The following is a 16,862-nucleotide window of genomic DNA, read 5'->3' as shown; positions in this document are numbered from 1 at the left end:
TGAGCTGTCAGCACAGAGCCTGATGTGGGGCACAAACTCAGGAACGGTGAGATCAGGACCTGAGCCAAAGTCAGAGACTTAACCAACTGAGCCACCCAGTTGCCTCACCGGATGTCTTCTTTTTGAATTCATACCCTCATTTTCTCTTAGTTGAGTTACTTACCATTCACTCCTTTCGTATCCTGTGCCCTCAAGGCCTCACCAATTGGGACAATGCATTTCCCCCACCAAAGTGATTAGTTCAAGGGAGGGACATGTGATACAATCAGAGTTAAGCAGATCCATCAAGACTTTTCTGGGACTGTTGGGAAAGACATCCTCTCTTTTTTGTTGGAAAGATGTTAAGACTGTAGCTTCTGGGGTACTGCTCAGAGGTTGAGAAAAAAACAAAGTGGAAAACAGTTTCAAGATCCAAGCAAGACCAAATCAGGTCCTGATGGGATGGTATTTGAATTCTGAGAGTCAGCTATCCATAGAATTTTTCAGTTACATAAATCAGTGAAATTTCTGTTTTTGCTGAAGCCAGTTGACTTGGGGTTTCTGTCAGTTACCACCGAAAGAGACCAATAAATACCCCATTTTAGATAAATCTATTTAACTTCATTCATTCATTCATTTATTCAAGTGATATTTATTGAGTGCATATTCTGTGCCTGGCACTATGAACAAGTTCAGTTTCCAATTGTGTGGAGAAGAAAGTTCAGGTCTGCTGTACTCCCTGGAATACAGAATATACTGCCTGCAGGTAAGTATGGCTATGAATGATAGCTGAAGTGCCAGGAGACACAGAGGAAATTTTATGAATCTCAAAATATCCCAAGAGGTGGCAGAGAATCAGGCCTATGGGAAATTGTGTGTGCCTGTGTATTGGGGGGAATACATTTTATTGATGATTTATAATGATGGTAGTATTTGTGGAGTATCTAGAAATGGTCATCAAATATAATTTTTATTATTTGATGTATCAATTATCTATTGCCACAATAATGCAACATAACAAGTAAGCCATAAAGCCTGAGATGCATATGACAGTAAGCATTTTTGTTCACAATCAGTGGCTTGGCTGGGTGGTTTTGCAGATCTGGGCTAGGCTCAGTAGGGCTTAGTCCTGTGCCTGTTATCAGTTTCAATTTGGCTGGGTAGCGTTGCTGATCTTGGATGGACTCACTCCCATGTCAGAGGCCTTGACTGGGACAAGTGGGGTTTGCTCTACAGGTCTGTCCCTTGAGCAATCTAGCCAGGATGTGCTTACATGTAAAACAGAGGAGGAAAACACTAAGTGGAAACATGCAAGCATGTTTTAAGACTCTATTCAAATCACCTCTGCTGGTATTTAGTTGACCAAAATAAATCACATGGCTGAGTCTGGGGAAAAGAGGTGGACATTGCACTATTGTGTAACCAAGGGCAGAGATCCAAGGGGAGGTGAAGAATTGAGACCATTTTTGCAACCTGTCTACCACATTGGGTTGACTTGTATATAGTTCATTAAAATAAATATTCATATAATTGGTTTGGTTTGTAGGAATGTAGACCATTTAGTCCCTGAGATCCCTGAATAATAAAGCTCTCCCTGGAAGAGTCTTGGTCAAGTCAGCTTTCCTCCAAGCACATGGGATTTTTCCTTTTCTCCATAGAAAGAACCCAGTATTTTGAGTCTTTTTTTTTTTTTTTTATAAAAAAGAAAAATGTGTCTTGGACTTAGAATATCCTGTCTTCCTTTATGGAGCTTAAATTTCCTAAGCTGGAAGCTGTGTATGTATTTTTTTGCCAAGGTTGACTCTGGGCCTATGGTTTCCACTGTCTTCTTGAAAGAAAGAAAAAAAACCCAGCAAAATTCCTAGGGCACTATACTATATCCTTATTCCATATCTTATATAGATTTCTAAAAGGGCTGATTGCTTTGCGTATGCATAGACCAGAAGAATTATTGCAATTGGCTTTTTAAAGATTATTATAACTTTACTTTTGGTTTTCTGATGTTCTGCATTTTTATAGTTTTTGGCCTTTACAATCCCAGGAAGTTTTATTTAAAACAAGTCTCAAACTTTTTACTCTCTGTGCTTTATAGAATCCCAACTCTAAAGGGTGACTGGGGTCAAGACAATGAGTAGGCTTCTACATGTAGCTACTATTTTTGGTTAACTGCGAGTGGGTAGTCTAGATTTAAAACCAGGCTCTACTACTTATTAGCTGGATTGTTCGAAGCAGATTAATGTATTGTTTTTAGCATTGGCCTTCCCTTCTGTAAATTGAGTGTCACAATATCTGCTTCACAGTGTGATCATAAGGGTTAAACGAGGTGATGTATGTAAAGCCCTTTGCCCAATGGACTTAAAAAGTAGTAAGTGTTCAGGAAGTGGGGGCTATGCTTACCTTGTGACTTTATCTCCCATTCACTGTCATCAGTAGTATCCTTGACATCAACCATAGGCCTGGGATAGTTCTAGGAAAGACCCCATCAGGTGGGACATGGCAGGCGGAAGCACATGGAGGCAAAGCCTTGTCCTGCTTTTCATGGGGGTTTCATGTGTCTGTTCCCATCAGTATCCAGCTGCTCTTCTCCTGTCTCAGATGGGAGATTTTTCCTGCTTCTGCCCCCCATGTCCTTTCAAGGGGTCCTCACTCTCCAAAAGGATGTTATGAAGATCCAGATATGAAGATGAGTGCTTCTCAAATTTGGCTGCACAATGGAATTGCTTAGGAAACCTGAAAAAATACTAATGCCTGAGCCCTACCCCCTAAAATTCTGATTTACTTTATCTGGAGTGGGGCTCAGACATCAGTGTTTTTATAAAAGTCCTCCATGTGATGCTAATGTTTAGCTAGAGTGAAAACTATAGGGCCAACCTATCTCAGGGCTTTTAAGCAAAATTTCCTAGTTCATTCTACTTTTATTATCATCCTACTTCTTATCATTTGGTTGCTCCAGCCTGCAAACCTTCCTTTTGGAAGAGATGTTTGTTTTCTCAGTAGGAAACCAGCACCTCTGGTGAATAAGCTAATGGCTTTATCATGATGTCCTGGGAGCTGCTAGTGCCTTAAAAATCATTAGACTTTTAGGCTGATTGGGGAATTTTCCTTCACGGACCCCCAAATTTCCTCCTGAAACGTATTACCCACATGTGTGCAACAAGAACAATTTCACCTTACACATAGGCAGTGATTTATACTCTTCAACAAGCTTTCACATTTGATACGAGAGGTATTGCAGTATACTGAACTGTCCCAAGTTAGGACTTGAAACATCCAAGTTGCACTTTTACTTATGTCACTAATTTGTTATTGTGATTTTGACCACATCTCTTAAATTATCTGAGAGTGTTTCCTTACCTGTTCCCTTTAAAGAATTCCAGCATGATGTCTAGGTACGTCACTTGGCAGATGGGGAAACTGTGGCAAAGTGAGTCATCAAGTTGTATGCCAAAGTTTGGGACTTATCAATGTCAGGTACCCATGGCTGAAGTTCTTAGCCTAATGTAGGTACTACTGCCTTACACTAGCAGATTATCCAGAGGGCTGGAAGGTGTGCTGTCTCAGCTGAAAGAAATGGGAATTAAAAGGACCAGCTCTGTGTAGATACAGTAGGTTCCTTCTGCCTTCCCAGTCCCATTCCTCTGCCTTCTCTCTCACTCCCTGGCCAATGGGCTGCCTGTGAGCAATAGATTCCCTTTTACAGGTGCAGCTGAATAGTCACAGAAGCTGAAAGCCTTCTCTACTGTGTTGGTATTTTCATGTGTGTCCTTATCTACTTCTTTGAGCACAGAGTCAGAGTAGAGACTGCCTAGATGTTTCCCAAATGTGCTTTTACTTCTTCCTGGCACATAACTAAATGACATCCTCCAGCCTCCCTTGCAATTAGGTTTGGCCATTAACTGAGTTCTGGACAATAGAAAGTGGGTGGAAACAATGTGTGCTGCTTCTAGGCCCTCGAAATCTCCCAGGGGCACCTTCTGTGAACTTTCCATATCTGTTCTTTCCACCATGGAAGCCATGTATTGGAAGACAGTGAAGCAACAAGATAGAATGTAGGTCCTTGGATCAGTTTGAAGACAAGCTACCTGAACAAGAAAACTTGAACTGAAAATTATGTAAGCAAAAAAAAAAAAAAAAATCAAACCTCTGCTATTTTGTTAAACTTTTGGGATTTTAAAGTTTGCTTGCTCTATCCCTTTAGAACTAACTTTGTTGGAATAGAAAACATTGGTGGTTTAGTGAGAAGGTTCCTCTCACATCCAGAGTTGTTTGTGGCATTACCTGAAACCATATCCTTCCTCATCTCCTTCCTCTGCTCTGTGCTATGTCCCTCACTCCTACAGGTTTCAACTGACAGTCCTCCCTTATAAAGCACGTGAACAAGAATCCCCATCTCAGGCTCTGCTCCATGGGCTTCTGATCTAAGCACCACCCCCCCACCCTGCCCCTAGAATAAAAGCTTTAAAGGGCAGGAATGTACTTTGTTTCATTCTCCACTGAATTTTTAGTTATCCAATGAATGAATGTATAAATTCTTCATATGTGTAAGTAACTAGACACTGGATAAATCTAAGGAAATGTAAGTCATGGATTTGGCTCTGTGTTCTATCAAGTCTTATCTAAAGGTTTTCTTTTCTATGAACTTTAGAAGAAAGTAGACAATATCATAAAATCTGTTTCTCATCTTTTTTCTTAATGTGCAACAATAAAGTGATAATACCATTTATTTAATGCCCTTATTTTAAAATCCAAGTGAGATTTAATTGTGGAAGTGATTTTTAAGATAATTTGCCTTTTCCTCGATTAGTTCTTTATATGCTTTTTAAAAATTTTTTTGGAAGAGTGGGCATCTGAGAGATTTTTTTTTTTTTTAATAAAACTTGGAAAGAATTTCATATAAATTGTAAGAGTTAGCCTGGCTGTAGAAGCAAAGAATGTATCCACTTTAGAGACCTTTTAAATCCAGACATAATTCCTTTAAAGAACACTCTACCAGACAATGTGGCCATTGCTTTGGAAGGCCTGCTTCTGGCACAAGGGAAGCAGGGGCTTCTCATTCAAGCAGTGGGAGAGAAATGATAAAGAGCATGCAAAAAGCGATTGCTTTAAGTGTATTGGCTTTTCCTTTCATATTTGCAGTGTGATCCTATTATTTTGAAGCAATGAGGTCATTTAAGTGTGCCTGGCTGGAGGTTTGCTGTTTTCCTCTATTCTTTCCTTTAAATCTTTTTGTCAACCATGTTCTCGACTAGCAGAGCAGCTGTCTGGATAGTTATAATCCCATTAAAAAGGCCTCTATTATGTCAATAATATATTTATAGAGAAATTAGTCACCTGGGGTTGTTGGGTGATTCTTCCATTTAGACATATTGTACCCCAGAAAAGTAGGCCTATCCTCTTCTTGTTAGATAAGGTCCGCTGCCTTGTCACGGTGCCATATTGGCTGAAACCGATTAGCAATTAACATGGAACATGCCTTCCTCTGTTGTAAAGCCCCTTAATCTTTGCCACTGATCATATTCCTTTCAAGTTTTGCTGATAAAATTGAGATTGTAGATGTGTCTGGATGTATGGGGCTTATAGTATTAAGTGAAAATATGACTGGCATTAAATGACCATCCTGATGGGAAAGGTGGAACATCTAACCACAAAGACTTTCTAAACCCGTTCAAGTGTATTTGAGCCGTGTCCTAAAATTAGGAATACATCTTCCTGCGCAGATTGCATTCTTTTTTCTAAAGAGATTTTACATTCTTGCCGTCTGAGTTCAGGTCTAATTATATTCTCCTAAGAGGAAAGGCAAGAGGCTGAATTACAGTAAAGGAATATATCAGATTATTAAACTATCTACCATTAGTGGGTTGAGGTTTAGTTTTTGGAAGCTCATCATGTTTTGCAAGCCATAAAAAAAATAGGGCACTTTTTAGCAGACTTTGTAATAAAAGAGGGTGACATTGAAGTCAATCCATATACTACCACATGTCCTTTGTACTGATTTTTTATTTTTCAAAACATGAAAGATTGATTTTTGAGACACCAAAAGTATCCTCTTCAAGGATGACCTCAAGGGCTCTCTCTCACTGCAGAAGAAGCCACTGGCTAGCTGGTGCTTGCTCTCAGGGTATTGGTGGGAATTGCAAATAGACATGCAAAGAAAGGCAACCTTCTGAGTTTCAACTGTTGTTATCAACTTTCAGTGCCAAGTAGACTTTCAGAAAACCCTAATCAAATTTGCAGAGTCGACCAAAAGATTTAAATAAAGGGGTGTAAAGCAGACAAGTGAAAAAAACCCAGCATATTTATATAGCATAGCTGAAATTTCCTCAGCTGTTTGGAATTATTTAAACATCAAATTCAAAGTGAAATTCAGAGAAACCAGGAGGGTTGGTCATGTCTTTAGTTCTACATGTCAGATGTTCTGAAAGTCCCTTTTGGTCCTCCCCTCAAGCTCCTTCCACTTCTTACCTGGAGAAGGTTTCTCACTGGTCTTTTCTATGTTCTGCCTCCCCTGCCCATTATATAACACTTTGTCCTATTCAGAAAATATGTACTCCTCTACCTTGGGTGTATATGAGTTTTCAATTGCGAAAACTGGGGCCAGGGCATAGAGCTCTTACGACATTGAATTGCATAAGTTTAGGAAAACTGGTTATTTTTGTACTTTCATAAATCATGCATTTTTACAAGACAACACACCCGAATGATAGTCATTTGAGAAACAATCTGTGGCAATTCAGTGGCCCCCATAAGCTCGTATTTATTTTCAAGGCCCCAAGGACTCAAGATGCCATTTGCCCTCAGAGCTGGTACATGGCCACATGATGGCACATCCTATCCTGATCCTCATTGTATCCTCTCAGGTTTACTTCTCTTTGTGACTGCAGGGGAATTCTCTGAGGGCAGAATATTCTAGAGCAGTGCTGTCCCATAGAGCTTTCTCTGATGATGGAGATAATCCCTGCACTGCCCTGTCAGCAAACACTAGCTACTTGGAATTCGTGGACACTTCAAGTATGGCTGGTATGACTAAGGGACTACATCTTTAATGGTATTACATTTTTAATTAATTTAAATCTCAATAGCTTCATGTGGCTAGTGGCCAAATCCAGTGAAGTAGGGAAGTTGTCCAGTAGCCAAGATGGGGGAAAGATAGTATGAATCACATATCTTGAGATATAGTACAATTTAGAGCCAGACAAGATGGGTTCAAATTCAACCTCCACTTTTTTGGACCATGAAGTTGTGGTGGTTACTTAATGCCTCTGTGCCTTAGTTCCCTCATCTGTAAATTAGGATATGATAATAATAATGTCTACCTCAAAGTATTTGTATAACAATTTATTGACTGATTAATAAAAAACACTTAGGATAATGCCTAACATATAGACAGAGTTAAAAGTAGGCAATACCAATGGCATAATTTGGCCCAAGATTCTGCTCTTGGAACTAATGACATAAAATTGGGAAGATTAAGTAAAATGTTCAACTTTTCATAGGTGTTCAATCACAGGAGTTTTCATCCCTCCTTTCCTTTCAGCATTATTAGTTGATTAAATATAACTAACAAATAAGACTGTTTTGTGCCACTCTTGTCCTGGGGCCTGGATATAAAACAATGAACAAAATGTACCCGTCCTTGAGGAGTTTACATTCAGGTGAGGGAGACTGCTGAAGATTGAATATAAACATGGCCCCAGCTCTTTGCCCCTCCATTATATGACTTTGTCATGCCCCTCCATTATATGACTTTGCAGCACCTCTTATCAAGAAGAGTCCTTTTCTCACTCATAAATCCAGGGTAGTCTTGTGACTTGATCTGACCAATAGAATGTGGCAAAAGTGACATCATGTCAGTTCTCAGCCTAGAGTCCAATGGATCTTGTGCAAGTCCTTCCCCTGCCCCTTCTCTCTTTCTCTCAGAACCTGGCCCAGCTGCTTTGTGAACAAGTTCAAGCTGGCCTGCTGGAGGATAGAGACCACATGCACATGGAGCAGAGCCAAGTTTGCCCAGTTGAGACCATCCTAGATCAGTTAGTATCTGCACAACAGACCACAGATAGAAGAGCAAGAACAGCTGGGCACAGCCCATGGGCTGGTGTTTGAAACCACTGAGTGTTAGGAGGGATTTATGTGCAGCAGTCACTCACTGATACAGAGATAGTCCAATCAATGTGTCAGCAACCATTGTATAATCTTAAAGATAAATACAGGGCCTCAGAGGAGGCTTGCTAATGGAAGACATTACTAAGTTAAAGCCTGGACGATAAAGAAGGAAGGGGATGTTTCAGGCAGAGGTATAGCATGAGAAACCTGGACCTTAGCAAGAGAAACTCCCTTTTTCCCTGCATGCTGTAAGGGACATATACATAGAAATGTTATTCTCCTCAGGGAGCTTCTTATGTAGATATGATGTCAAGATTCACAAAGAGGCCAATTATTACATAAAGTGAACTTTATGAACTTCTGAGTTCAGACTCTGGTGCAGGAAGTGGAAAGAGCACAGGGAAAGATCAGTAATGACTGAAATAAAGAACCAGGGAGGCTACGGAGATAAGTGAACTATATGGGACTTAAAGAATGGGTAGTACATGGCTGGGAGTACAGGAGTGAGGAAAATGTTCCTGGAGCCATTTGGGGCATCTTGTGGGAGAGCCTATGTGGTCATTCCTACCCACTGAACACCTACTGTGTGCTAAACCCCCGTGGGAGGAACCGTGCAAGAAGAAGAAGCAGGAAACACTACCTCATCTTCATGAAATTGAATGTTATTATGCTTGTCTTTGGGGTGCCAAGCTCCTTTTTTTTACATCTTGACTTTTGCGTAACAAGCTCAGCCTATCATTAATTTCCATCTGCATTGTTGGGATGTTGCTTTGTGGAAGGGAGTAGAGAGAACCATGAAACTAGACCAATGAGTACAATTTTAGATGTTCTCCATAGCAGCTCAGGGCTTGGTTGCTGTTTTTTCCAGGAGATATTGTCTCCTGACTGTTTTTCAAAGAGACTGGGGTGTTCCCTTTCTTAGACCCCTGAAGTGTGGATTTCATGCTGAGCTGAAGATCAGAGCCCCAGGACATTGGCTCCTATTGAGAACTTTATCTTCTCTCCTTAAGGTTTCTACTGAGCTTGCTTGGGATTTAGAGGCTTATATGGCGTTTTCTTAGCCAGAAGACTTTGTAAAACTTGATTATCAGAAATAAACAAGAGCACCCCCACCTTCTGAAAATAGTGCTTAGAAAAACCTTAATTTGGAATGAAGGACAACCCAGACAGTTCTGGCATGAGCTCAGAGCTGGCAAATCTATGCTGAAGCAGAAAGTTGCTTATTTGTGAGAGATTTATTTGTTGAATCATAAAAGAAAGCTGCCATCAAAACTAAGCCCAGACATTCGGGGACATGTGTGGAGATTATTAACACTGTCTCCTTTTTCAGTTTGCAAAGTGTTAGGACAACAGGGTTGGGGAGGGCGGGGTGATAGAGTCTTTTTAAAGACCTGTATGAGCCCCCATGGCTAGTGGTGTCACCATCTCTAACCCTGTCTGCTCTTATCTAGGCTTTCCTCATGAGCTCTCAAAGGCATTTGAAAATAAACAAGTGAGAGAGTTTCCCAAGACCATCCCAGCAATCCACTCTGATACTTGCTGTGACAACGGGCCAAGGCTGGCCCCTCGCTATGATTTCTCATGGTCTATGACTCTGAGATTCTTTTCCTTTTTAGTTCAAGAGTAAAATTCTACACATTACTGTCAAGTGCTCTGGTCAGAGATTTTGCCTTTTGCCACAATTTTAGAGAAATATTGTTTGAATGGAGATATATACTTTTAATATCATCTGTGGCTTCTGGATCCAGAGTCTCTTACTCATTTCAAATGTATTTCAGTGTGCGGTGTAGTTCATAGGCTAAAGGAGAATGTTTCTGTGATTAACTTTTTTTTCAACTTATAATAATCATTCAGAAAAAATTACAATTCATGTTAGATAAAGGGGACATTTCTATAATATATAAAGACCACCTACATATTAATGAGAATAAGCCAAAAACCCAATAGAAAAATGGACAAAATATCTGATCAGATAGTTTGCTAAAAAGCAAATTAATGAAACAAATTTATTTTGTATATATAAAAAGTCACTCAATCTCATCCATAATAATAAATACACATGTTAAAACTATAATAAGATAGTTTCCACTTCCCAGATTAGCAAAGATCCAAATGCTTAATAATATACTTGGTTGAAAAGATGTAAAGAAATTGGAACTCTCGTACATTATTAGTGGCCATGTAAATTGGTATTAACAATTTGGAGGACAGTTTGGTAATAGCTACTAAAACTGCAAATGTCCTTTGACCTATTCTACTTCTAATTCTACTTCTAGGAATGTATCCTACAGAAATAACCACACATGAGTGAAATGACGAATGCACAGCATTATTCATTGCGGCACCATTTAACTGCAAAAGGGTGGAAACAATTCTAAATGCCTACCAATAAGGGACTGACAAAATATATTATCATATACCACACAATATTATGCTGTGGTTAAAAAGAGTGAGGTAGATATTCCTTTTTGTACTGCTATGGAATAATATCCAAGATATATTATTATTAGAAAAAAATGCAGGGTGCAGAAAAAATTGTGAGTTATCATCAGTGTAAAAAAGAAAAAGAATGTATTGGTATGTGCATAAAATATCTTTGGATGCATACACAAAAAAATGGAAATAACATTTTCTTCCAGAAGGGGAATACTGGGTGGTTGGAAGACAGGAGGTGGGGAAGAAACTTATATTTTACCATATATCCTTTTGTACCCTTAGACTTTTGTGCCATGTATGTGAATGTATGGCCCATTAAAAATCTGAGCTCTAATCAGAATTCCCAGATAAATGTTTCTTTTAGAATTTTCCTACCTAAAAATTTGGAATTGTTCTTCCTCAAGCCCATCTGAGAGACTGTTTGCTGTCTTCTCTTCTTTGTCTAATCTAGTGCTTAGCAGAGAATAGAGGCTCACAAATATTTGTGGGAGGGAGGGCAGGGTGGGTGATGGGTATTGAGGAGGGCACCTTTTGGGATGAGCACTGGGTGTTGTATGGAAACCAATTTGACAGTAAATTTCATATATTAAAAAATAAATAAATAAATAAATAAATAAAAATAATAAAAGCAAGGATGTCAAAGAATGGAAAATTAATGATGGATAATGCTTAGGAATGAAAATAAATGCCTACTTCTCCTGTTTGAAAAAAAAAAAAAAAAGAAATATAAGTGAAGGCTTAGGGTGAGTGAGGTGACTTCACACAAAGTATCCGTAGTAGGGCTAGCTTTTTTGCCTGTCATGGTTTCCAGTGGTGCAATTTTATATTGAAATTGATCACTTCCATTTTTAAAGAAATACTGAAGAAAAGAAATGGGCTACTTGAGAATGTGGTATCAAGAACTTGTAAGACTATATTGGTGGAGCCACTGTGCTAGCCACAGTCATGGCCTTTGGTCACTGATAAATTCCTTCTGACAGGATGGAGACTGAGAAGAAAATTCTGTAAGTGTGGTCTTGACAAGTGATGTATAGTAAAAGTTTAATAATTGGTGTCTTGGGGAAAAAAAAATCAAACCCTGATTTGTAGTGCTTGCCAATGTCCATGGTGTAAATATTCCCACTGTAGCTGACTTCAAGCTACTCATGTGACATGTCTGAATGTGAAGTTGGGAAGAGATGGTAACAATTGGCTCCTGTGACAAGTGCCAGGTTCAGCACATCCCTGGTTACAATAGGCAAGAATTTCCTGTCTGTAGCTAACAACAGAGGCTTCAGAATGTAAACAGACTCTTTAAAGAACTGGAGTCTAAGAAATATTTTGTAATTCTTCTTAGCCAGTGATTCTAGAAGTGTGGCCCGTGCAAATTATTGGGTCTTGCCCCCAAACCTACTGAATCAGGGACTCTGGGGATGGGGCCCAGCAATCTAGATTTTAAAAAGCCCTTCAGGTGATTCTGGTATATGCCAAAATTTGAGGACCATTGCTTTAAGCCTCTGTTTTCTCTGGGAATGGACAAGAATATTGACAAATACAGGTACAGGGGTAAACAGAATAATGATTATGAAGTACTTGGCATAGGGGATATAAACTGTGATAACGATGAAGATATTTTCTGTGGCTCATCCAGGCATTTAAGAGGCATTGAGTTTGAGATACGCTCATTTTCTTTTCTTATCTTAGAGGGGAAGAGATATGCCAGAAGATGTATCCATAACTTTCTGTACAATTGGACCATGTGTAGTTTATTTTATTTATTTATTTATTTATTTATGAGAGAGAACACACAAGTTGGGGGGGGGAGAGGCAGAGGGAAAGAGAGAAAGTATTTAAAAAATTTTTTTTAATGTTTACTTATTTTTTTTTTGAGAGAGAGAGAGAGAGAGAGAGAGAGACAGTGTGAGTGGGGGAGGGGCAGAGAGAGAGGGAGTCACAGAATCCGAAGTAGGCTCCAGACTCTGAGCTGTCAGCACAGAGCCTGACATGGGGCTTGAACTCACGAACTGTGAGATCATGACCTGAGCCCAAGTCGGTCACTTAACCGACTGAGCCACCCAGGCACCCTGAAAGAGAGAGAATCTTAAGCAGGTTCCACGCTCAGCACACCAGGCTCGAGCCTGATGTGGGGCTCGATCTCACAACCCTGGGATTATGACCTGAGCTGAAAACAAGAGTAGATACTCAGCCAACTGAGCCACCCCAGGCACCTCCCATGTGTAATTATTTTAATCCTTGTAGCATCATTTGGGAGAGGTGAATACCAGCACTATTTCCCTGTAGCATGCTTATGTAGAGCTAGATGCCTCAGACTAAAGCCAGAGAGGTGATTTCTCCTCAGTGTCCAGCCCATTGGCAACCCATAGATAGCCTCAACTGATTAAACCAACTTGTTTTATGTGCAGCAAAACCCAGCCTCCATGAAAAAAGGGATACTGGGAGATGTGGGGAACATGTTGGAGAACTAGGACTATAGATTCAGAAAAGCCTCAGGAAGCAATACTTGTGGTTTTGGAAAACATTAATTTCATTTGTTGAACACCTATTACCTACCAGATATTGCAACATGACTTCTCACCACAGGTACTATCTCTATTTTATAGATGAAGAAAATGAGATGGAGGGCTCCATTAATGTGTTCAAGGTCACAGAATAGACAGTTGGTGTCTTGGATATAAGAAAGACACAGAGCCAGTCTCTTAACTACTATTGTTCCCTTTTCCTTTTTACATCTTCCTTTTACATCTCAGGCCTGTCAATGATACAGATCTTGGGCATAGAAGGACCACTAACTCTTGTTGCAGAATTTTTTTTTTTTTTGCCTTTAGGCATATTTCAGAAATTCTCACACCAGAATGGTTCATGGCAGTCTTCCCTAGGCACAAAGATGAACTTCCAAGGGAAGTAGTGCACTGAAGTGGTGAGAGCATGGGGTCCTGCACACCTGTGGTTGAATTCTGTCCTTACTACTTATTAACTCTGTAAGCTTGAGTATATGATTTTTTTCCCCTAAGAGTCTTAGGTCAAATTCCTTAGAGGTAGAGCCTGAGATGGAGATTTTTGTGCAAATGATTTATTAAGTGAGCAGTCTCAAAAAAATCTGAAATAGAATGAAAGAAGCAGGAGAGAGACAGGGAAGATGCTGAGCAAGAATGAAGAATCTGGCTTCACTGGAATCTAGCTAGCTTCAGCCTGCTCCCACAGGGAGCACTGAAGTATAAACTGTACCAGAGTTGGTCCCAAGGGATTAAATTTTTTTTAAATCCCTGTGTCAGTCAGTTTTCACTTTTTGTCTAGGGGCTTCCATAGAAGGGTGCAATCTCCCTCTGAGGTGTTTCTATCATAAGAGGGCGATTATCAGGAGAAGGGGGAAGCTCTGAGCTTTAGCAGCCATTATTCACAGTTGCTAGGTCTAAATGGGATCTGGATAGGGCAATATAGCTCCTACTATAGTCATTCTCAGATTTTTATTTTTATTTTTGCATTTATTTATTTATTTATTTATTTATGAGTGCATGTGTATGCAAGTGGGTGGTGGGGGATAGGCAGAGAGAGAGAGAGAGAGAGAGAGAGAGAGAAAGAGAATCCTAAGCAGGCTCCCTTCTCAGCATGGAGCCTGACACAGGGCTGTATCCCACGACCCTGGGATCATGACCTGAGCCAAAATCAAGAGGCAGATGCTCAAGTGAGTGAGCCACCCAGGTGCCCATCAGATTTTTATTTTTAAAATGAAGATACTAATGCCCACTCAGTGGAGGTCTTGTAAGTGTTAAGTGATATAGTGCATTCTAAGGATTAAGCACAGTACTAGGCACAGAGAAAACACTAAATCAATGTTAACTTTGTTTTCCTTCTTTCCTATTGAAAGTGAGTCACTTCACCTCTCTGGTTGAGGTGAAGGATATTTTCTCAAAGGCATCAGCCTATTCCCTGTTCCCCCTCTACTCTTCAGATTGTAAGAATATTAGGGGAGGGTATTCACTTTTTCACTCAAAAATATATATTTAGCATTTACTATGTGCTAGTTACAGTTCTAAGTATTAGGAATATCATCGTGAATAAGACAGACAAAATCCCTGGTCTAATGGGGCTAATATTCTACTGTAGAGGACTAGACAATAAGCAAAGAAATTAGCAAATATTAGCTGGTGATAAGTACTATAAAAATACCTGTTGGGCAAAATGACTGGAGGGCTACATTAGATTCAGTAGTCAGGGAAGTCCTTTCTGAAATGACATTCACCTGAAGGTCAAGAATGAGTTGGCTATTCAGAGTTATGGGAGAAGTCTATTTCAAGCAGAGAGAACAGTGATTGGAAATGTCCTAAAGCAAGAAGAAAGTTGGCAAATTCTAAGTGAGGAGGAAAAGCCAACATGCTGGAGTAGAGAATAGGGGACAATGATAGGAAATGAGCCTAGAAAATAAGGTTGAAAGGTAGGTGTAGGCTAGGTCCTTCAGAATCACAGTAAGTTGTTCTTTTTTTTTTAAGTTTTTTATGTATTTTGAGAGAGAGAGAGAGAGAGAGAGACAGAGAGAGAGAATCCTAAGTAGGCTCCACACTGTCAGCATGGAGCCCATGTGGGGCTTGCACTCACAAACCATGAGACCATGACCTGAGCTGAAATCAAGAGTCAGACACTTAACTGACTGAGCCACCAAGACATCCCCCACAGTAGGGTGTTCTAAGAAATTTTGATTTCATTATAAGTCTCAAGGGAAGCCATTGGTGAGTTTACACAGGAGAGTGGAATGAACTTATATATATTTTTAAAAGATCATTCCAACTGCTTGTGAAGGATGGGTTGTAGAAGAACAAAAATGGAAGCAGAGAGGCCAATTAGTAGGTCATTGCAAAGATAATGTTGTCTTGGAGCAAGGTAGTGGAACAGAGGAAATAGATGTAAATGGATTCAGGAAATGTTTTAGAGGCAAATTCTGTAGGCCATATTGACAGATTGGATGTGGGCCATGAGAGAAAAGGAGAAATCAAGGATGTGTCCTACATTTATGGCTTGAGCTTCTAGGGCAGATGGTTTAGCTATTTACTGAGATGGCAAAGACCAGGGGAGAAGCAGGGATCTTGTATATCACAGAAAGCAGAAAGAAAATGAAAGAAAAGGAATGTTGCCACCATGTACAAAATAAAATTAGAAGAAAATAGAATAAACAAGAGTTTAATACTATTAGCTAAAAAATGTGATGCCTAATATTATGAAATGAATTGAACTTTGAAAGGTCTATTCAAAGAAATTTGGTGTGGTGATCAGCATTTTCAGAGAATGGCAAATGCAAATTTATTCTTCCAGTTTCTGTAAGAGGAAGCGTCTGGGGGTATTTAGGTTCTGGAATTTTGGAAGGTCTGAGGGTTTACTTACTTTAGAATTATTGTTTTTTTTTCTCTTTCTTTCTTTCTTTCTTTCTTTTCTTTTCTTTTTTTTTTTCAAATCTAGTCATCAAAGCCGTAAGTACCAGGGATGAAGTTCTTTTCAAATAGGGATATTTTCTGAGTGGTGTACTTTGAAAATCTCAATAGATGGGTAGAAAAAAAGCAAAGTCTCAGCTTTTTCCATTGGCCCAACTTCTTTTGGGGGGACAAGAGGCGGGTGCTACCATTCTCTTTCCATCATATTCAGTAGTAAAAAAAAATCATGAAACAAATGTAGCATTTCTTTTTCAAAGATTTAAAATTAAGAAAAATATTTTGGGGTTGGAAACTTGGGAGCAATGTGCTGTGCTGATCTGTCTGTCCAAGACCAAAAATTCCGAAGAGCTTAAAAGAAAACAAAACAGAAACCCTCCTGTAGCTTTGTTCCTGGTTAACTCTACGTCCTTCAATGCAGATCTTATTCTTCCCAGTTAGGCCTCTTTCTATTTTTAATCTTTTAAGAACCCCAAAGGTTAAATAAGGAAGATTAATACAGAGGTGGTTGAGATATTTTTCACGTCCATGTTGTTATTTATCTGAAATCAGCTCCCAGGGAGCCAAGGGAAGGATTGGGAGTTCTTTCAGAGCTATTTGAAATTATTTAGTGGCTATCAAGTTGGAGTTGGGACCCTCCCGTCAGGAATTTCTCTTGTTTTCTGCTCCTCCAGTGGCAAAAGGATAAGAGCTTGGTGCAGTTGAAGGGAGATAATTGTAGGTCCTATTTGAGAGTTTTGATTATACTAAATTCTCTGTCACCCATGAACTTTTCTGGGTGGCTTTAATTTGAAACCATAATAGAATCAGCCAATCCCTTACATCAGGAAACTATGCCCAGTTCCAATACAATTGAGATGACTAGATGGAAATGCATTATTTCTTGATATCTACTATACTCCTCATCCTACACTGGACATGTTAAGCTTT

Source organism: Neofelis nebulosa, chromosome 9, assembly GCF_028018385.1.
Source record: "Neofelis nebulosa isolate mNeoNeb1 chromosome 9, mNeoNeb1.pri, whole genome shotgun sequence".
Lineage (NCBI taxonomy): Eukaryota > Metazoa > Chordata > Mammalia > Carnivora > Felidae > Neofelis > Neofelis nebulosa.
Note: the sequence above shows the minus strand (reverse complement) of the source record.